General features: G+C 31.6%; 1 long non-coding RNA gene across 1 annotated transcript; it reads left to right on the forward strand.

The window, feature by feature from the left end:
* Positions 1 to 15,790: 15,790 nt before the first annotated feature.
* Positions 15,791 to 24,305, forward strand: LOC134236002 (uncharacterized). Its single transcript, XR_009985516.1, has 6 exons — positions 15,791 to 15,816; positions 21,960 to 22,009; positions 22,397 to 22,441; positions 22,563 to 22,607; positions 22,731 to 22,775; positions 24,148 to 24,305. It is a non-coding gene; the product is annotated as an uncharacterized LOC134236002 (long non-coding RNA).
* Positions 24,306 to 24,526: the final 221 nt, after the last annotated feature.

Below are 24,526 nucleotides of genomic sequence, written 5' to 3' on the forward strand. Positions count from 1 at the left end.
TCCTGGTCTGCACAACGTTACTTTTATTTATAAAAGAATTTAAGCTAAGTGGAAATTTTTAGCTATTATTAGCATTTTCGGCAAAATTTTCAGTACTTCATTAACAGCACTGACTAGCTTCTAGCACTTTTTGGGTAGAGGAAATAAACATCTTTTAATGTCAATCAATATCAAATTTTTTCTTGAAAAACAGGAGTATGCCCTTGCACTATCCCCATTTCCTACATTCAGCTTTACAATTCTATTTTTATACAAATCACGTGACAAACCGATGATACGTGCGATGTAATTGGTAATAACTACGGTCCAGTCCTATCCATTATTGATAGCGATATTACATTTTCTACAAGTATTCAGTTGCTTTTTTATAATTTTGAAAAAGAAGTAATACATATTAAAACGGTGCAAAGGTCACATTTTCCATATCAGTCCTTAACATAGCTGAGTATTTATTATTTTTTTTACAACGATAACAACACCAAAGATAAATAAATAAAATAAACATATAAGAAAACTAAAAAAAAAAAAAGAAGAAAAACTATGGATAACTTGTTTTCCATTTTGAATTCAAAACTCCTTTTCAAAAGCATCAACATCAACAACAAATTATGATAGAATCAATATTTACATCATGACTCCTCTATCCTGTTTTGACCACTCTGATTCCCCCGCACTGAAAGGGAAAAAAATAAATTAATACATATTATTACAACAGAAACATGGATTATTTCCAAATTCAATTCATTTTTTTCAACAACATAAATAATAATAATAATAATAATAATAATAATAATAATAATAATAATAATAATAATAAAAATAATATATTTACATCATAACCCCTCTATCTTGTCTTCGCCACTTGGGAACTGTTGCACTGAAGGGGAAAAAATATTCTATAACACAAATACTTGGATTATTTCTATTTTGAAAATCACTATTCATTCTCAACAACAAAAACAAAACAAAACAAAAAATAACAAAAAAACAATATTTACATCATAACCCTTCTATCTTGTTTTGGCATCTCGGAATCCCTCCTACTGAAAGGAAAAAAATATTTATATTATTACACAACAACATGGATTATTTCAATTTTGAACTAATTTTTTTTGGATGCTACATGTAGTAATGCATGTAAGAAAAAAGGTTAAAAAGTTTGTTTTTCATTAAACAGCCCCGCTAAATTTATGTACATTAAAGAGACACAAATGAAACATTTACAACAAAACACGTCTGTAATGTTCTGGTCTTTTAGACTCTTGCACTGACAGAAAATAATATTTGATATATTATCCAACTTAACTCCTATTTTTGACAATAAGAATTTTAATTGCTATTTTTCGTTATTTATCTTTTGCCAAAAATGAGAAAAAGAAAACATATTCCACAAACAATATAAACGGATTTTTTATACTTACTAAAAGATGTAATCCCAAGATGCGTGTGCTTGTGTTAGATGCAGCGACAAAAGAACCTTGGGAGACAAAAATGAATACATGAATGAAAATTAAAATGTTTTCACATACATATGATAATTGATAGTGTGCGAGGGCCGTTCAAAAATAACGTGGACTTGTTGCACGGAAAAACATTTGACGACATAATCCGGCAAAATGTCACAAGTAATATAAACGAATCTTTACCTATATGGTCTTCAAAATTTCATATCAAAATTTTATCTATTAGTATCAATTTTGAGTTATTTATCAGGACATATCATTGCGTCACGGAAAAGCAAAATCTGTAAAGTCACAGGCATTATTAAAAAATGTGATTGAGTTTTTATTTTCTCGACATTTTCCCAAGAGTACCCGTACAGTCTGAGTTATCTTATCTACTCAACATCCAAACACATTTCTTGTCGAGCTTAAAATCTATATAAAAAAAAAAACAAAAAACAAAAAACAAAAACTGCAGGTATTTATGAGATATAGTGTGATATTGTTGACTCTCAATCACGTCCTTTACATGCAGTCCAGATAACGCTTTCGTCGATAATCTTCTCGTCCTCCCGTATAGCCTTTAACAAAGGTCTAACGGTCTATAATTCCAATTTGCTAATTGTAGACAAATGTCACGAATACCGTAGTTAATTACGTTATAATATGCGTATTTTTGATCTATGGTGGCGATATCTCGAGAATTACACATAATTTAACAAGTGCTGTACACCGTCAATTCAGAAGACGTCATTTTCACAGTCGTTTTCATGAGAATCGCATCGGAGAAAAATCACTACATTTCTGTTATATATAGTACTTCAAATATCATATCAGAAATCTAAGTACATAATGATAGAACAATGTAAAGATATATTTGAGAAAATTGTCAAAAAATATCGCAAATTATAGAAAATTAATGAGTAAAATTTCGGATTCCGCATGCTTTTTCTTCATTTTTTTTTGTCTTGCTCCGTTTCTTTCCATCAGCGATATCAACATGCCGATAAATTTCGTAGAATCTTTTTAAAATACAGAAATTTTGCCCAAAATTTATTGGAATCGTAAAGAAACATATTTCTGTGAAATTTCATATCTATATGACGTCTGTAAGAGTAAATAATACAACAGTCCGCGTAATTTTTAACGGCCCTTGTATATATATTTAGTTTTTGCATTTCTATGAGATTTACTTTATGGAATAAGTGTGTTCAAAGTTTGTAATAAATTGTTTTAAAGACAGACGAGACGTTCCTTAATAATAGATTTTGTCAGTAAGGTATTGCTACTTAAACATGTTTACTCACAAAAATTGAGGTACCTTACCAGGCATTTCTGCAAGATACCAGGGGACGAGACGTTCCTTAATAATCCAATTTCAAATGTTTTTAGTGTATGAAATTTTAAAAACGTTTTGAAACTGGTTTAGAAATCAGAATGTTATTAAAATTTTGAATATTTTTCATACATTACGAAGATATAAAAAACAAATATTGAGGAATGTCCCGTATGACCTTAAATTAGCTCTAAACACTTACAAAATAAGTTGATGAAAATATGTCATATATATATATATATATATATATATATATATATATATATATATATATATATATATATATATATATATATATATATATATATATATAAAGCACTAAAAATGACCAACGACACGAACAATAAAAATTGTCAAATTTTCGGGACGCCCTGTCCCTTCCTCAGGACAAAGAAAAAAGTTAACAAGTCATAAGAACAAAGGAAAAATAGAAACAAAAACAACTAGCACTACTACTAAACTAGATATTTACATACTTAATAAATTACATGTTGAATTCGAAATTTTTAAGAACAACAATAAAGAAAGAAATCCGGACCGTGAAATGCGTCCGGTCTATCGGATATACTCGGGTGAAGTGCGATTTACATAATTGAACGAATTAATTATGCTAATTAATTACGACAATCAGTAAATCGTACATTGTTTCATTCTCTCAAAATGGCGTAACTTTACATCAAAGAAAAATAAGATGGCAGGGATATTTAAACATATGAATTATGACCCATTATAAATTTTGAAATATTTAAAGACTTAATACCGGGAAAAAATAATTAACAAAGGCGAAAGCAATACATAGCTATTGACGCAAATTGACTGTAGAGTTTACACTAAATTGAGAGAATAATCTTAGTAGGGATTTCGTTTTCCTCATCTTATAGTTTGTAACAAACAATACATGAATGACGGGTTCCGGCCAACAAACGGTGGTTATTGTGCATCTCCTGTTTAACTTTTGAGCAAACTTTACTTGAGATATAGGAGGCATTCGTCAGGAATTGGGTCTAGTTTACGTTCATTCTGGTGAAGTCATTTAGTTTGTTAATACCATTAGGGCGGAATGACTTCAATCTGTGCATCCAGAACTTTTCTTTGCTTTTTCTCTGAGCATCTGTCCATCTTGGGTTATGGTCAATCACCACTACTGTCATATCCTCCCATTTGTGACCCTCAAGGTGAAATGTTCAACGGGTTATATAATCCTTTTGGGAGATCTCCTGTTTCGCCAATATAAGCAAACTTTGCAACTGATGAGATAAATAATTTTCCAATTTCAAATGTTGTTTACTGTGCTTATGAAAATTTTAAAAAGTTTTGAAACTGGTTGTCCAGAACCATGTCCTTCTGTATGCAGAATGTTATTAAAATTTGAATGAATATCTTTTCATACATTACGGGATGGTATGTGGAAGATATAAAAAACATCAATAGCTGTTTGTACGGTGCGGGCATTGTAAATATTGAGGAATCTGGTGGCTAGACCCTTAGGCACTCCCTTAAAAGTGTGTGGGGGATGACCTTAAATTAGCTGTGGGTTTGGTGTAAACACTTACAAAATAGTGCCTTTTGGAGTTGATGAAAATATGTCATATATATATATATATATATATATATATATATATATATATATATATATATATATATATATATATTATATTTATCCGACGAAATTTCCATCCGTGACCTTGTATCTACTTGATAGATCCGACATTTAGGATATACAGTGTTGTTGGTTTTTTAGTGCTAATTCATTTCAAATATAGGATATCTGTCTTAATCCTTCTAGAAGAGTGTCCAAAGACAAGAGACTGTGCGTGAATTGAAACACCTTTGTTTACTAACGTTTGGGAAAATAATAGAATAAATGTTTTCATATACATATTTTTGATTGTTATGTAATGGTAAGCATATTTTTGTCTATTACAAAGAGTTCAATCAACTGTTAATAATCATTTTTTTTATCAAACTTCTAAGGGCCGATTACTCTTACAACATAAAAATACCATACAATTAGAATTCTTTAGTATGTAGAGTTTACAGCTGCATCAAATTTATTGATGCTTTTGAACAGTACAGAGCGATCACAGAGTAAAAAGAGCAAAAAAAAGGACAATTGTTTAAATGAATTGAAGATTCAAATACTTTTTGACAGTATGAAAAAGACGGTTAAATACCCGTGCTTCTTAATGTGACAGTATTACATCCAGTAGGAAATAAGAATTCATTTGATTACTATACAAATGTCCAGCAAATGAACAGTCTCATTAAAATCGAATGAATAATGAATTCAAAATATCATTTTAAACAGTGTTTTTCAAAACGTGTGTGATGTTGCTGTGACATATTAAACGAGGTTTTAATCAAAATTTAACAAACTAACACAGATAAAAAAAAATAATTTTCTATTTTTGAGAAACAATTCAATATGAAATAAGAAAACGATGCTACATTTACAAAGGTTGCGACGTTGTTGTTGACAACAAACAGGTAATGGGCTTAGTACTGTTTTTCAATATTTTAAATAATTTTCAAAAATCTTGTGATTTATCAACTTGTTACAGTCCCTGAAAGGTTCTACTTTCCCACTTGAACGGTGAACGAACGGTGAACGAACGCAGAGCGAACGGTGAGTGAACGATGTGCTAACGGTGAACGTAATTTAGTGAACGATGTGTGGATGGTGAACGGTGAGTGAATGCAGAACGCGAACGGACCGCGAACACGAGCACAAAGTGAACGGTTAACGAACGGTGAACGAAATACAAACGATTTATTTGGAATGCCTCTGATCTTTACCTTGCATTGAAATTATTCTATTATTCTATATTGTTAATTTCAGGTGCTAAAATATAAAATAAACAGTAGATAAATAAATAATAAAAACTTTTTTTCTGCACATACATACATTTTATGTATGTGTATATGTATTTTATACCGAATGCGTTTAGTATAAATATAAGTTTAATCTACTTATATAGTAAATATGCTTATTCTTTTAACTAATAAAATAATGTGGACTGAAGAAGATAAAACTACTACTTAAAGATTGAATTAATTACATTGTACACGGTTGAAACAACCATGCATGTAAATCCGTACCAAGGCGATTCTGAGTAAAATAACGAATTTTTTTAATTTACAAATGTCTGTTGACGTATTGCATACATTGTAAATGCACTCATATTTTAAAATTTTAATGCAAAATATAAAATATTTATGCGTCATTTTTACTTTTTTTATGATGGTTACAATTTTAGCTAACTTCTACATGTATCTGTAGATATTTCCCAGCCGTGATTATACTCGGATAAGATGATGGAAAGAGGCAATCAAATTATTTGTAATAGATTTAATTTTAAAAACTAAATTAGCAATGTGCTGTCTTAGATCTTATTGAACAGAGAAATGTACGACAGATAGAGAGAGAGAGAGAGAGAGAGAGAGAGAGAGAGAGAGAGAGAGAGAGAGAGAGAGAGAGAGAGAGAGAGAGAGAGACCCCCTTTACTCTCAGATATCTGTTGTATCAAATAAAAGTTATTATTTTTCCTTTAAAAATTTATCAATATTTTAATAGTAACAAATCCATTTGACAGTATTTTTCGGCTTTTATTTTCTATCTTCAAGTTCACACGGTTCACAGGAAGTCCACATCCTTGTCCTGTCAATCAAATTCATTCGACACAATGGAGGTGTAGAAATCTCATTTCACCGAACATGCTGAAGGCAAAGAGTCAATAAGTATTTCCAGGAAGTTTTAGTATTTTTTCCTATAATTTCTAAATCTGATTTTTAAAAAAAATAATAATAAATAATGGGAATATATACTTGGCGGGATTAAGTTTGAAAATACGTAAAAATGCCGTCGGTGTCAGAAGAATTTAGCAGACATTGAGATTTGATTCTATCAAAATTGATACTAAGCAATAGGAATGGAAAATTCAATTAAAAAAACATATCTGAAAATTATATCCATTTTCCCGTTTGTAAATCTCTAACATCAGCTACTATTTTTTTCCATTTATATTTGATAAACAAATAAAGCATATAAATAAATCAATACATATAAATAAAAATAAAGTAAGTAGGAACAATAAATACTTTTAAATGTAACCTCGACAATCAGGTCGTATTTAGTCACCGAGAGAACGTTAATGTAAGCATTATTTTCATGTTAAGTTAAACGTTTCTTGTTTAACAGAGAAAATTGCGAAAAAACTTAATTATTTATTATCATTATTATATTTTAAGAGAAAATATTTCATTTGCTATCGAACATCAATTTGATTTTTAATTTATAAATGGCATATCCTTTCTTTAACATGGTTAACAGTAAATAAAATCTAATTGTTTGACGAACAATTTAAATTCCGATGAATGCTTACAGAACAACATTAAAAGTCTTATGACATGATTACACGCAGGATTGAAAACTAAAACGATCAAACCTGCTGCCTTAACCTTATAGATCACGCAAGTTTTGCAAACGTTATTACACGATTGCTCTCTCATCAAAAAAGTTGAACGCTCTGTAATAATTAGGGGAAAAATCCTTCCGAAGGACATAATGATTTATTATATTTTATACATTAAGTCATTTTTAAATAAAAGATACCAACATAATACAACAAAATTGATTATTTCTATATTTGTATTTTGCATGAATAATACAATACTCTAGAATCATCAATGTGCGTGGGGTACCATCCGTTGATTTTTGGGTTACCCTTTTCACAAATTTACATCCCCACGAACGTTTATTTTGTCAACATATTGATTCATTGAATCATGGTTTTTACGAGTAACCCACGAAATTCCGTCCCCACGAACAGGTAAAATGATGCTTACCCACGAACATTGACCCCCACGAATTAAAATGATTCCACGGTAAAATCTGATATGAGCACTTTAAAGGCACATAATCTATTTCAAAATGGATTTTAAAGTGTCAACGAATATATTTCGCATCATAAAATTAGCAGATTTTGGAGAAAAGGAAAGAAGTCAGGTTACTTACGGTTAAACAGATGTAGATGTTTCTCATCATGTCTCTTGAATTTGACTATGGCACGCTTACAATTGCTGTATATATACCCTGCCCTGGTCATCTAAAAAGTAACATTTCACTATGTTTGGAATATTTATGGAAAGGGAAGGCCGTTAATAGAATAAATGTTATATAATGATCTAAAAAAAAACAAAAAAACAGAAGGCATCGTCAATAAATGGTTTAATCTTTCCAGATAAGAAACATCTGTTCCGTGTAGATTACAAAACAGATTTCAGAAATAGCATTTCAGGACAAATTAGTCTTCAGAACATTTCAACATCTGGTCAATTTTTCCAATTTGTAGTTTACATGAAAAATAAAGGAAAAGAATAACTATCAAAGACGCACCTATGAAATAAAGGAAATAGAATCAGCTGCCACTGGGAAGTAGGCATCCTCTAATGAACGGTCAGTGTTTTAAAATTATCTTGTAAACTGAAAAATGTTGATAGAATAATGGTCTCATATACCCATTCAGAAAAAAAGTTACATAAAGTGCTTCATTCCTTTATTTTCATCAGTAAAAATCAAATAAAGTCGCCCTGTATTGTTAACTCAATTTCAATTGCACCGAGAAAGTCACGCCCTACTGAAAGTCCAAAATAAGGGTAAAGTCGTCCTATGTATTGATTCCGTACATGTACCATGCGGTGTAGATTTTTCAATTAAAAATCTTATATATAACTGTAATGATGTTGTATTAGATCCAATGCATATTTTGGAGTACATGATTTTAATAAAATAATATGATATATTTTTCCTCAAAAACCTGTTATTTATTTTCATGGATAAAAAATCTTCTCCTGACTTCCTTATTTAACAAATTTATATATTTAAAAAAAAATATATGTTCCAAACTACATTTGTGTAAAAATATAGTCTCTGAAAATATTAAATAAAATAATCTCTACATATTAAAAGATTGTAGGAAATCCTTGCTTTTATAATAGTTCAAACTCCTATCTGCTGCAAGTAAACAAAACAACTGGGAGCCTGCAAATTCAGAATACACAAGGGGGCGGAGCTATAATGTCACTCAAAAACGTTTTCACACATGAGAGAACAAAGCAGTTCCAGAAAGCAGTCCCAGGGACAGCTGGGACTGCTAGGTTTGCTTTCTAGAGTAGTCCGACAGCGGTTCCAGAGCAGTCCCAAAGCAGTCCCCGGGACTGCTTTCTAGGACTGCTTGGGTGTCAGGTTTGGTCTGTTCGGTAATGTAATTGTTTATTTTTTATGTGTTTCTTATAACTATTGAGATAATTGGACTTAATTAAAATTGAATAACATTTTGAAAAGACATTTCATTATAAATATAAGATACTCCTCTCCTGGGTGAACAACTTTGTAAATTCTGCCAAGTTAAATTAGTAAACCAATAAAATCACCAAAATGACTTAAATACATATGTAAATTCTTCAGTGTATTTATATGTACATACCTAAAACTACTATTTTTCGAATCCATTCATCCTCCTCTTACGTCTTGATCTCTACCAAATAGGATCCAAGACCCTGACATTGTAGCTGAATGATAAGAAAGGTCAACAGTCAAATGTTAAAGGTTTGAATAACATGTATTATAGTCATAAAAGAATATGTTTCCAGATTAGTAATTTAAAGAAAATGTTAAATTTAGGACCCTAGATCCCTACACTTATACAGGCTTAATTTTGATTTCAATCTCACTTCCTGTTCCTTTGCCAAGCACTCGGCACTTTGAAGTGAAAGTTGAGGGTACCTCGGGTGAGACTTTAAAGAACCAAGGGTCCTTGTCACGGCAGACCCTGTCACGATAAAATTTCTTCACTGTTCAATACCATGTCTAATTCAAGCCCTTCACTGGATTTGGTATCGTCTCTTTCTGAGTGAAAAATTCTCAAATAGGGCGTAAAACAACATACAATTATTCAATCACAATATTAAATTTGATATTAACATATTATACTTGCAAATACTCTTACTGCTAAAAAGCCGCATTAAAAGATTCTTCATAAAAAATTGATTTATTTCCTTTTCATGGTACAAGATCAATAGCAGACATGGTATTGCAGAGTTTTTTTTTTCAGGAATAAGCATTAAAATTAACTTTTGACCCCTTTTGTGTACTAATTATAATAGAGTTCAAGAGATGAAAAGATTGAAAGTGAAAACAATGAACAGTTAAAGAATAATATTTTTTTTTCTGTTAAGGACAGATGATACAAACAATTTTTTTCTTTGAAAAAGATTTAATATCATGTCACAAGTTTAGAAAAGTGGATGGTTCTTAGAATTTTTTCTCCGAAGAACTGAAAAATGAAATAGACTAGGGAAATATTAGTAATATTTCAATAAAAAAAACAAATATAGACAAATCACATTCAGTAAAGGTTTACAGGTGAAAACAAATTTCAGAATATGTTACCTTGGTGCCAAAGGTGTAATATAAACTTTAGAAAAATATACCCAGCCAGGTGAATTTTAAGAGGAAGATCAAAATGACAAAAAATTAGCAATATCACATCGGCTGATTTTTACCATTTAACTTTTCCTAATAAAATTCACCTGGCTTGGAATATATTTCTTAAGTTTATATTACATACATGTATATAAATAAAAGGAACATTGATCAAATGTATTTAATGGTACAATGCGACAGTTGTTTACTGACTATAAGAAAGTTTCAAGAAGAAAAGAAATTAACAAAATAATCGATATTTGGAATACGACATTTAACGGACAGTGCTCAAACGTCTTCAGAATCTTATCGTGCATTAGTGATGATGGTACACAAAAGAAACGAAAACCCGCATTAATATTAACATTATTAGTCTGCATTTGTTGCAGACCAAGATATTGAGTTTGATCTGACACAATACTACATGTATATGAAAACTCGCGATAGCAACCATTGAAATGTGATATGAAACAATTATCAAATTCTTTTATTCATAACGCTCATACATGTAACTGTTATCAATAAGGGATGTGTCTGTCAAGACAAAAATAGTAATGGATACAGTTTCCTTTTAAAATATACAAAGACACTTTATGAGAGTTCTATATTCCACTATGGGTTCAAGATGAGACCAGACAATATTTTATAATGAGGGTTGGAACGGTAAAAAATAGTAATTGAGTAAAAAAGAATAACTTCGTCCCATACTTCCCATTAAAATAAAAATATATATATATCCTACCCTCATTTTTGGCACAAAGTCAAATTAATATACAGTCATGTAACATGACCTTATTTTCAACAACTTTCTAGAGGAATGGGGTAGATGGCTCTCATTTGAAAGAAAAAAAGGTAATTTTCTTTTCTTTCTATTTTAACGTGTTTTTGGATTAAATAGCATGCAACTTGAAATGTATAAAGATTGGGTTTAAATAAAAAATATGAGGCAGGTTTCCTTTCAACAATGCAGGAAGATAAAGGGTTTCTATGATCACTTCTGTACAAACATGGAAAATTAGTTTTTTTTTTTTTACATATACCTCTGTTGAATTAGAAAAAAATAACATTTCTGATATTGTAAGAAGGCTTGAAATTCCACAGAAAGTATATTGGATCACGCTTTGTTCAGTCAGTCAATTTGATGTTTTTTTAATCGAGATATTTTTCCCCCATTTTTCATTAAAATTTGACAATTTTGGTATAATTTTACTTTTTTACAATAAGATAAAGCAAGTTCTTTTTATTGATTTTCTTGTAAAAGCCCATACTTTTTTTAAATAAAATTTTGCCAACAGACTTGAATCCCCCCCCCCTCCAAAAAAAAAAATCAGAAAGCTAGAAGTTCACGAGATATATTTTAGCCATGGAGCCGCGTTAATTTTGCATCCATTATAAAAAAAAAATAATCGCCGTGAAACCCGAAGTGGTAGTTAAATGTTTGAAAAAAATCCAAGCTTTGACATTTAAGAAGAACACGCAACCAACATTAAATATTCATCATTCCATTAAAACTTACTACGTATATAACAATGTCAATCTCTCCGTGAAGTCCAATCGAATGTACTTCTAGGGAAAACTTGAAATAAAAGCGAGTTTGACTAAGGAATATGAATGATGCATACCAATATAGGAACTAGCCAGTTAGAAAATGACCTTCGGTGTAGTTTAAATAGTCCGAGATATATAAGGAGTGTTCAGGAAGGTTCTTACTTGTAAGAGAAAAGAAAAAAATCATATTTATAAGGAATTCGAGCAACGTCAGGGAATGTAGATTGATAGAGCTAGGAGCTCTACGGCAAAATCAGCCACAGCTAACAATTCTGTATGAAATTTCTATCTGATGTGCTTGTCTTTTTTTTTTCAAAAGAACATTAAATTGTACGAAGTTGTCGATTATGGTGGAATCTTGTATTTCAGGTGAGTTAAAAATGACCACAAAATCGTTTATATCTCCACAAATATTAAAATTCCAGACAATTATTACTACTAGCAAAAAGAATTCGCTGATTTATCATATATACCGTATCAGAATTTTTAGCGAGGATCTAATTTTCGCATTATAAGCAAGGTTACTGAGTTACTAGGTTACTAAAAAATAATTGCGTTTAATTGTGCTAGGTTCATTAGATTTTTTTTTAAAATTAAAATATCATTTTTAATAGACAAATCGCTAAATTTGCGTCTCACATAAATGTCCACTTATACGGTATCACGATTAACATTATTTTGGAATGAATACATCAGGGTGATGTACACTAATACTATATTTATTTTCTGACCTAAAGCAATACATTTTCTTCCTACAAAACTGTGACGTGCCAAGAATGCTATATGAATATATTTACTTCTTAACATATTTTTCATTTACTTTGCACTCCCCTCTCTCTCTCTCTCTCTCTCTCTTCTTCTTCTTCTTCTTCAGTACATGAAAGTGGCGACAATGTTCACTGTACAAAGTGTTGCCAACTTCAAATTCTGCCGATGCGTGACACATTTTTGTCTCCCTTTATCAAGAAAAAATAAACCTAGTCTCGGCATATATTGTTTCCGTGAACAATATGTAAAGATGGACGACAACATGTGAAATGACGGTAGATACATACTGTCGTCAACGACAATATGTGCAGAAAGATAATATGCAGCACTTTTTTTTCTCACTAAATAAGCATTTTATACTCCAAAGTCATTTATTCAACTGAATTGAATTAATCTTTTTTCCCTTAAGATATTTATGGATTTCCTATGCATCGTTTGAATACAAGGCAAAGGCGTACACTATAAATCATGTATATTGACACATTTTATTTTTGAGTTTTTTTTTTATTGAATGTCACTGACTTGGCGCAGTGGTTAGAGCGTAGCTGCTCTAGATTTGTAAAATAAGGAGTCGATCCTAACGTCGCGTGTTGACTGTGGAGACGTAAAACAGCAAGGCAATACAAAATTAAAAAAGACACTGAACAAAATGGATGCTGTCATGCTTAAGTACTTGTTTCAGTTAGTCGTTGTAAAACTAATGAAACTTTCATTACATTTTTTTTAAAATTTTCGGATCCAAAGTTAAAAAGGCATAGAAAGTTTAGAAGAATATTGTTGAATCTTACCCTGGAAATTGACCGCATAGATAAATTAAAGTAATATGGCCAATACTTCTTAAAATTTACAACATAAGACCGTATCTACAAATTAAGATACAAATACCGGTAACATGTAAGTTTTTTACATTCTGTAAGCAAGACATTCCAAAAGTGAAAAGCTAAATGTAGCTTTATTCATGAATGCATGAAGATCCAATCCATAGATATATTCACTCTTTAAGTGTTGGCATACATGCTGTCCGAAGTCAGACATTCATATACAGCATTGAAGCAAAACTCATAATCCTCCTGCGAGAAAATCAATATACATCTGTAAAATATGTTTTTTCATCCTTTTTAATAAATAAAATTTAATAACCATATATATTCTTACAGATTTTAAATGAGCTAATTACCTTTGTAGATATCATTTCCGGTCGGCGACATTGCAGTTGTTGTACTGTGGTTGAATATTGTATGTTGTTATCCAGCTGTAATTGTTCTATGGCGTTATACACAGCAATAAATACACCACAACATGATGCTCCGTCCATAGAAAAAAATAAATTCTACAAATCTGTTATCAACAAAACTTATTAATTCTTAAAGACAGAGGTCTGCCGTGACTTAGAAATAAGGGATCCCTTGGTTCAGTCTCAACCCTCAACTTTCACTTCAAAGTGCCGAGTGCTTGGCAAAGGAGTAGTGATACATACTTAGAAATAAGGGTTACAGGACCATCCGGGTTTGACTTTCTATCCAAGCAGAACTTTTTAATCAAATTTGATATCGAAGAGGGTTGAGATGGTAGAGGCTCAGACAAACTCCAATCAAGACATTCAATAACATGTACTTCATGAAATTCACCCTACCGGTTATTTACAAATAATTAGCACATTCCTTTTTACTGTTTTAGTTACTTTGTTTCTCTGGGAATTACTTTTTAAGGGACCAAAAAAAAAATATGAGATTTACCTTTCTGATCTCGAAAGACTTTTAAAAAGATTCTCATTCTAAAAATTTTATTTGAATTTCGTATTATATTTTACAAGCAATTGAATCTTCCAATAACTAATCTCTATGTTACCGACTTTTGTGTATATATCACAATGAAAAAGTCTGTTTCTTTTGATTTTAAAAATGTTATTCAATTTTAATTAAGTGTTGTCCTTGTTAAGGAGAGAAATTCTCAATAGTTATAAGACAACAACATAAGGAAAAAATAAACAATTATTCCCTTTAGTAAATTTTAAAGGACATTACCTCGTTAATTTCTGATAAAGGGTTCAGTGAGATCAAGAATGGAGACTCCTGATCAATCAGCAAACGAGCAAGATCAATAGCGGCTCCTGATACTGGAAATTGCGCTGAAATGAACTCCTCAGCTCTTGTAAACGACTAAAAATACAACAGAAAACAAATATATTAACTTCCTAACACTACTATTAAATAACTTTTAAACTGATAGAAGCATGTGTCAAATGGGAATTACCGAAATATTTACTGGATTGTAGATATTTTATCTAATATTTTCACAGTTGATGTTTTACACAAGATGTCTTTTAACATATATTTTTTTAAATATATAAATTTGTTAAATAAGGAAAAAATAAGATTTTTTATCCATGAAAATAAACAACAGGTTTTTGAGGAAAAATATATTATATTATTTTATTAAAATCATGTCAAACTCCAAAATTTTTTTATGCATTGGATCTAAAACAACATCATTACTGTTATATATGTTTTGAAATTCGGCGATGTACACGTGGCATTTAAATTTGTTACAAATCAATACATAGGACGACTTTACCCTTATTTTGGACTTTCAGTAGGGCGTGACTTTCTCGGTTGCAATTGAAATTGAGTTAACAATACCGGGTTCGACTTTATCTGATTTTTACTGATGAAAATAAAGGAATGAAGCACTTTATGTAACTTTTTTTCTGTTAATGGGTATATGTACATATATACAATAGTAAATTTTTCAGTTTACAAGCTAATCTTAAAACACTAAACCGTTCATTAGAGGATCTTCTTTAAACTTTCAGTGGCAGTGTTTCTATTTCCTTTATTTCATAGGTGCGTCTTTGATAGTTATTCTTTTCCTTTATTTTTCATGTAAACTACAAATTGGAAAAATTGACCAGATGTTGAAATGTTCTGAAGACTAATTTGTCCTGAAACGCTATTTCTGAAATCTGTTTTGTAATCTACACGGAACAGATGTTTCTTATCTGGAAAGATTAAACCATTTATTGACGATGCCTTCTGTTTTTTTTTTTTTTTTTTTGTTTTTTTTTTTTAGATCATTATATAACATTTATTCTATTAACGGCTTTCCCTTTCCATAAATATTCCAAACATAGTGAAATGTTACTTTTTAGATGACCAGGGCAGGGTATATATACAGCAATTGTTAGCGTGCCATAGTCAAATTCAAGGGACATGATGAGAAACATCTACATCTGTTTAACCGTAAGTAACCTGACTTCTTTCCTTTTCACCAAAATCTGCTAATTTTATGATGCGAAATATATTAGTTGACACTTTAAATCCATTTTGAAATAGATTATGTGCCTTTAAAGTGCTCATATCAGATTTTACCGTGGAATCATTTTAATTCGTTCAATGTTCATGGGTAAGCATCATTTTACCTGTTCGTGGGGACGGAATTTCGTGGGTTACTCGTAAACAAAACATTGTTTATATCCATCTTCTTGTGTTAACCACCATGATTCAATGAATCAATATGTTGACAAAATAAACGTTCGTGGGGATGTAAATTTGTGAAAAGGGTAACCCAAAAATCAACGGATGGTACCCCACGCACATTGATGATTCATAAAGTATTGTATATATATTCATGCAAAATACAAATATAGAAATAATCAATTTTGTTGTATTATGTTGGTATCTGTTATTTAAAAATGACTTAATGTATAAAATATAATAAATTATTATGTCCCTCGGAAGGATTTTCCCCTAATTATTACAGAGCATTCAACTTTTTTGATGACAGAGCAATCGTGTAATAACGTTTGCAAAACTTGCGTGATCTATAAGGTTAAGGCAGCAGGTTTGATCGTTTTAGTTTTCAATCCTGCGTGAAATCATGTCATAAGAATGTTAATGTTGTTCTGTAAGCATTCGTAGGAATTTAATTTGTTCGTAAGACAATTAGATTTCATTTACTGTTAACCATGTTAAAGAAAGGAGATGCCATTTATAAATTAAAAATCGAATTTATGATCGATAGTAAATGAAATATTTTCTCTTGAAATATCATAATGATAATAAGTAATTAAGTTTTTTCGCAATTTTCTCTATTAAACAAGAAACGTTTAACTTAACATGAAAATAATGCTTACATTAACGTTCTCTCGGTGACTAAATACAACCTGATTGTCGAGGTTACATTTAAAAGTATGTAAGGTTCCTACCTACTTTATTTTTATTTATATGTATTGATTTATTTATATGCTTTATTTGTTTATTAAATATAAATGGAAAGACTTCTAAGTAGCTGTCAGCGACTAGGATTTAAGAAGTGTGGAAAACCATGTTGTGCCAAAATAATTTTTACAAAAAGTGATATTTTTTAATTAAATCTTCCATTCCTTTTGCTTATTATCAATTTTGATAGAATCAAATCTCAATGTCTGCTAAATTCTTCTGACACCGACGGCATTTTTACGTATCGAAAGAAAAAAAAACAACTTATTTTTCTAATTTGGATAATAACACAATCTGAAATATCCCTTATGTCTCTTCAGTTTCAAACATTAGCATTGTTTTTGTTATTTCTATACAGTCCCTGAAACGTTCTACTTTCCCATTTTTCCGTTCGCTAACCGTTTGTTCATCGTTCGTTCAGCGTTCTTTCAACGTTCGTTCAGCATGCGTCCACCGTTCGCTCTCCGTTCAAAGTTTTACGTTCACCGTTCACTGTTCGCTCTTCATTCCGTATACTTTGCGTTCACCTTTCGTTCACCGTTCACTGATCGTTCAGTCTTCATTGTCATTCGGAACTCCGGAGTGAAAGGACTTATCTTTCTAATGGTAAGAATTTACACGTTTTCTTAATTAAACAACTAGAAAATCGTGTTTAAATAATATTTTTTTCATTGCAAAAAGTATTTACTATTTTTATATTTCTATTATTATAACTTAAATGTTAGTCTATCCATGAAATTTCCCTGGAAAGTAATCCATTAAGTACCTACAAGTATGTAGAACAATTGACTGATTGATTGTATATTGTTTAACGTCCCTCTCGAGAATTTTTCACTCATACAGAGACGTCACCGTATGCCGGTGAAGGGCTTTAAAATTAGACCTTTACTCGGCACTCAGGGTCATTGAGCAGTGAGGGATCTTTATCGTGCCAACGCCTGCCGCTGACACGGGGCCTCGGTTTTTAAGGTTTCATCCGAAGGACCCGCAACTTTCACTTCAAAGTGCCGAGCGCATGGCAAAGGAACAGTTGCTACCCATTTTAATGACTAGGTCGTTATAGCGGCCGAGATGCGAACTCACGACCTCCCGATCACGGACCGAGCGCTCTACCGACTGAGCTATGTAGAACGATGCTAAAATATTAAATTTAAAAAGAGCAATGTACAAATGCTTCAAGCACGGCAACATTTAGTTGTAATGTAAAAGACGACAAATCGTTAATTAATGGGTAATAATCCAGGTCTTTTACAAGATAAGAATGCACAAAAAATAATTCTAACACGTATTTAAAAAAAAATGCACCGACAAATTTTAGAACTACATGTAGGTCTGAGAATTATGAACAGTACTGCAGATATTCAGCTAATTAAATATCTTAAAAGCTAATTAAATTGATAGAGTGATTTTAAATTTTTAGAAAAGACCAACTGTATAAAATGTAATACATAACAATTTTTTCCTATTTTATGTTAAGTCTATTTTAAGAGAGGGAAAATCCCTACCTTCAACATACTTAAATATAGGTATAGGTATACCTCTCTCTCTCTCTCTCTCTCTCTCTCTCTCTCTCTCTCTCTCTCTCTCTCTCTCTCTCTCTCTCTATGTGTTAATTTCTTTGTTCAATAAAATCTATGACAGCACATTACTAATTTGGTTTTGAAAATTAAATCCATTACAAATAATTTATTGCCTTTTCCATCATCCTGTCCGAGTATTATCACGGTAAGCATCTACATATACATGTAGAAGTTAGCTCAAAATTTAACCATCATAAAAAAGTAAAAATGACGCATAAATATTTTATATTTTGCATTAAAATTTTAAAATACGAGTGCATTTACAATGTATGCAATACGTCAACAGACATTTGTAAATTTAAAAAAATCCGTTATTTTACTCAGAATCGCCTTGGTACGGATTTACATGTATGGTTGTTTCAATGGGGGTACAATGTAATCAATTCATTCTTTAAGTAGTAATTTTATCTTCTTCAGTCCACATTATTTTTTTAGTTAAAAGAAACATCATATTTACTATATAAGTAAATTAAACTTACATATATACTGCACGCGTTCGGTATAAAATACACATACACATACACAAATTGTATGTATGTGCAGAAAAAAAAAACGTTTTTATTATTTATTTATCTACTGTTTATTTATATTTTAGCACCTGAAATTAGCATTATAGAATAATAGAATAGTTCTCAAAGGTAAAGATCAGAGGCATTCCAAATATATATCGTTCGTATTTCGTTCATCGTTCGTTCACCGTTCACTTTGTGTTCGCGTTCGCGGTCGGTTCGCGTTTTGCATTCACTCACCGTTCACCATCCTCACATCGTTCACTAATTATATATAAATTACGTTCACCGTTCGCACATCGTTCACTCACCATTCGCTCTGGATTCGTTTACCGTTTGTTCACCGTTCAGGTGGGAAAGTAGAACGTTTCAGGGACTGTAACAAGTTGATAAATCACAAGAATTATGAAAATTATTTAAAATATTGAATAACAGTACGAAGCCCATTACCTGTTTGTTGTCAAGAACAACGTCGCAACCCTTGTAAATGTAGCTTCGTTTTCTTATTTCATATTTAATTGTTTCTCAGAAATAGAAAACTATTTTTTTCATCTGTGATAGTTTTTTAAATTTTGATCAAAACCTCGTTTAATATGTCACAGCAACATCACACACGTTTTGAAAAACACTGTTTAAAATGATATTTTGAATTCGTTATTCATTAGATTTTAATGAGACTGTTAATTTGCTGGACATTTGTATAGTATTCAAATGAACTCTTATTTCCTAGTGGATGTAATACTGTCCATTAAGTAGCAAGGGTATTTAACCGTCTTTTTTATACTGTCAAAAAGTATTTCAATCTTCAATTCATTTAAACAAGTGTCCTTTTTTTGCTCTTTTTACCCTGTGATCGCTCTGTACTGCTTGGTTCAAAAGCATCAATAAATTTGATGAAACTGTAAACTCTTCACACTAAAGAATTCTAATTCTATGGTATTTTTATGTTGTAAGAGTAAACTATAAGTCACATTATCCAACGATGGGGTATACGATGAGAAACCGATGCGTTTTTTGATGAAAATTGAATGGTTGCCGGAAAAACACCACTAGTGATCTGACGGTGACTGATTCTTTTTTTGCGAATCGGTGGGGTCATCAAAGGAAATAATTTAGTTAATATTCAAAATGTCTCCAACGATGCCTCAAATTGCTTTTCATCGGCAAACCATCATTAACACATCTTTCAAGGATCGGCCGATGTATGGCCGAGTATCGTCCAATATCCGTTGAATCTGAGGTCATCGGGGAGTTTAGGCATAGGCATAATCTGCCCTTAGAAGTTTGATAGAAAGAAATAATTATTAACAGTTGATTGAACTATTTGTAATAGACAAAAATATGCTTAGCATCATATAACATCAAAAATATGTATATGAATTCATTTATTCTATTATTTTCCCAAACGTTATGCCTAGGTCACATTTCCCGGCCGGTAGCCGTAGACCGGTGGTAATCGGTGGTAATGCGTGGTGTTAGCGATGTCCCAACATCGGTCCACATCGGCCTAGTAGTCCTTAAAGTATCAGTCACATTATTCAGCGATGGGTATACAATGGGCAACCAATGCGTTTTATGAAAAAAATGGCGTGTTTGTCGGCCGGACTTACAAAGGCCCAGCGATGCATTGCTAATCATAAAACAATGTTCCAGGATAATCGGCCGATGTATATTACATCGCTCATACATTGGTGAACATTGTTCGTACATCAGTCGACTACGGGCAAATGTTTGGTTGAACATCGACCGATGATCGGCCGTTATCTGTTGAACACCACTCAATTCCCCGATGACCTCAGAATCAACGGATATTGGACGATGCTCAGCCATACATCGGCCGATCCTTGAAAGATGTGTTAATGATGGGTTGCCTATGAAGAGCGATGCGAGGCATCGGTCGAGACATCGCTGAAATTTAACTACGAATTATTTCCTACCGATGACCCCACCGATTTGCAAAATGGCCTCAGTCACCGTCCGATCACGGGTGGTGTCCGGCCGGCAACCACGCCATTTTCGTCTTAAAACGCATTGGTTTCTCATCGTAACACCCCATCGCTTGATACTTGATAATGTGACTGATACTTTAGTAAACAAAAATGTTTAAATTCACGCATAATCTCTTGTCTTTGACCATTCTTCTTGCAGGATTAAGACAGATATCCTATATTTGAAATGAATTAAATATATATATATATATATATGTGTGTGTGTGTGTGTGTGTGTGTGTGTGTGTGTGTGTGTGTGTGTATGTGTGTGTGTGTGTGTGTGTGTGTGTGTGTGTGTGTGTGTGTGTGTGTGTGTGTGTGTGTGTGTGTGTGTGTGTGTGTGTGTGTGTGTGTGTGTGTGTGTGTGTGTGTGTGTGTGTGTGTGTGTGTGTGTGTGTGTGTGTGTGTGTGTGTGTGTGTGTGTGTGTGTGTGTGTGTGTGTGTGTGTGTGTGTGTGTGTGTGTGTGTGTGTGTGTGTGTGTGTGTGTGTGTGTGTGTGTGTGTGTGTGTGTGTGTGTGTGTGTGTGTGTGTGTGTGTGTGTGTGTGTGTGTGTGTGTGTGTGTGTGTGTGTGTGTGTGTGTGTGTGTGTGTGTGTGTGTGTGTGTGTGTGTCTATGTGTGTGTGTCTCTGTGTGTGTTCTGTGTGTCTGTTCTGTGTGTGAGAGAGAGGGTGTGTGTATGTGTACCGCTATATATTAAGCTCGACAAGAAATGTGTTTGGATGTTGAGTAGATAAGATAACTCAGACTCTACGGGTACTCTTGGGAAAATGTCGAGAAAATGAAAACTCAATCACAATTTTTTTTGATAATGCCTGTGACTTTAAAGATTTTGCTTTTCCGTGACGCAATGATATGTCCTAATAAATAACTCAACATTGATACCAATAGATAAAATTTTGATATGAAATTTTGAAGACCATATAGGTAAAGACTCGTTTATATTATTTGTGACATTTTGCCGGATTATGTCATTTTTCCGTGCAACAAGTCCACGTTATTTTTGAACGGCCCTCGCACACTATCAATAATCATATGTATTTGAAAACATTTTAATTTACATTCATGTATTCATTTTTTTCTCCCAAGGTTCTTTTGTCGCTGCATCTAACACAAGCAACTTGGGATTACCTTTTTTAGTAAGTATGAAAAATCTATTTATATTGTTTTTGGAATATTTTTTTTCTTTTTCTCATTTTTGGCAAAAGATAAATAAAGAAAAATAGCAATTAAAATTCTTATTGTCAAAAATAGGAGTTTAAAAGTTGGATAATATATCAAATATTATTCTCTGTCAGTGCAAGAGTCTAAAAGACCAGAACAATACACACGTGTGTTTGTTGTAAATGTTTAATTTTTGTCTCTTTAATGTACATAAATTAGGTCGGGCTGTTTAATGAAAAACAAACTGTTTAACCTTTTTTCTTACATGCATTACTACATGTAGCATCCAAGAAATATCAGTTAAAAATTGAAATAATCCATGTTGTTGTGTAATAATATAAATATTTTTCTTTCCCTTTCAGTAAGAGGGATTCCGAGATGCCAAAACAAGATAGATGGGTTATGATGTAAATATTGTTTTCTTGTTATTTTTTGTTTTGTTTTGTTTTTGTTGTTGAGAATGAAAAGTTATTTTCAAAATAGAAATAATCCAAGTTTTTGTGTAATAGAATATTTTTTCCCCTTCAGTGCGAGGGTTCTCAAGTGGCTAAGACAAGGTAGAGGGAATATGATGTAAATATTTAGTTTTTATTATTACTATTTTTAATTATGTTGTTGAAAAAGATGAATTGAATTTGGAAATAATCCATGTTTCTGTTGTAATAATATGTATTAATTTATTTTTTTCCCTTTCAGTGCGAGGGAATCAGAGAGGTCAAAACAGGATAGAGGAGTCATGATGTAAATATTGATTGTATCATAATTTGTTGTTGATGTTGTTGCTTTTGAAAGGAGTTTTGAATTCAAAACGGAAAACAAGTTATCCATAGTTTTTCTTCTTTTTTTTTAGTTTTCTTATATATTTATTTTATTTATTTATCTTTGATGTTGTTATCGTTCTTAAAAAAATAATAAATACTCAGCTATGTTAAGGACTGATATGGAAAATGTGACCTTTGCACCGTTTTAATATGTATTACTTCTTTTTAAAAAATTATAACAAAGCAACTGAATACTTGTAGAAAATGTGATATTGCTCTCAATAATGGATAGGACTGGACCGTAGTTATTACCAATTACATCGCATATATTAGCGGTTTGATATTGCTATCAATAATGGATAGGACTGGACCGTAGTTATTACCAATTACATCGCATATATTAGCGGTTTGTCATGTGGTTTGTATAAAAATAGAATTGTAAAGCTGAATGTAGGGAATTGGGATAGTGCAAAGGCATACGCTTGTTTTTCAAGAAAAAACTGATATTTATTAACATTTAAAAAATATGTTTATTTCCTCTACCCAAAAAGTGCTAGGAGATAGTCAGTGCTGTTAACGAAGTACGGAGAATTTTGTCGAAAATGCTAATAATAGCTAAAAATTTCCACTTCGCTTAAATTCTTTTATAAATGAAAGTAACGTTGTGCAGACCAGGATTAGCTCCCAGCACTTTTCAAAATATAAACTATCTGAGCAATAAATATTCCAAATTTCAGCTCAAACAAAATATTCTATGCCCTTGAACTTCTGTAAATCGCGAATACGCTCATCGTTTTAGCGATCTTTTCTACATTCCTTGTCCCTGTGCACCACTATTGCTGCTAGATAAATTCAGAGTCTATATAAATTGTATTTGATCAATTATTTTCTTTTAGTTTTAATGATTAGGTTTAAAAATTAGCCATGGTATCATATTTATTTAAGCATTCTTGTAATTATTAAACCAGTGAATCTAGCCCTCTGGATCACATGTGCTGCGTCATGTCAAGGCTGGTGACGACATCTTCGACGAAAGACTTTCTTCTATTTCTCGACTGTATTGCTTTCAAGTATTGCAATTTTAAAAGATATATGAATAATCGATAAAATAAATAAATTCAAGTTGTTATTTACGCACGATCTTGTCCTTAATTAATTCATATGACTTGTTAAATTTCAATGACGTTACAATTAAACTTCCAAGTGTACAAGGAATGTGAACTTTGACCTTCCTTAACATAGCTGAGTAGCAAATACTCAATTTTTAATTTGCCATTTGTGTGTACTTCATCTTGAAACCTTTTTTAAAGTAATTTTTTATGCAACGATACAACATTTTTTTTTCGTTTCAGAGCGAGAAAAGCCAGACTGTTGCCCATAGTAAGCCCCTGATGAAGAAAGTGAAGTTAGTTGACATGTCGGGCGTCCGGTGTACAAATTCAATTTTTTTGGATGTTGACTGTCCCAATGCTATTTACTGGATATTAAAAATAAATTCATATTTACAATGCACTGTGTCAACCAATGAATTTGTATGTGCTTTAATTATTCTAACCAAAAAAAAAAGAAATATTTTAAACCAAATTTTAAATATCAATAGATACATGTATACAGGAATATTTTATGTGGAAATTATCGACAATATATGAATGCATGAGGTACAACGTACCACATTTTAAAAAGTGTTGGCATTAAATATTAATCATTTAATTTCTTGTGTAAAGTGATGTC

The sequence above is a fragment of the Saccostrea cucullata genome, unplaced genomic scaffold (assembly GCF_032062105.1).
Source record: "Saccostrea cucullata isolate Sc308-1 unplaced genomic scaffold, CSIRO_AGI_Scuc_v1 ctg3753, whole genome shotgun sequence".
In the NCBI taxonomy this organism is placed as follows: domain Eukaryota; kingdom Metazoa; phylum Mollusca; class Bivalvia; order Ostreida; family Ostreidae; genus Saccostrea; species Saccostrea cuccullata.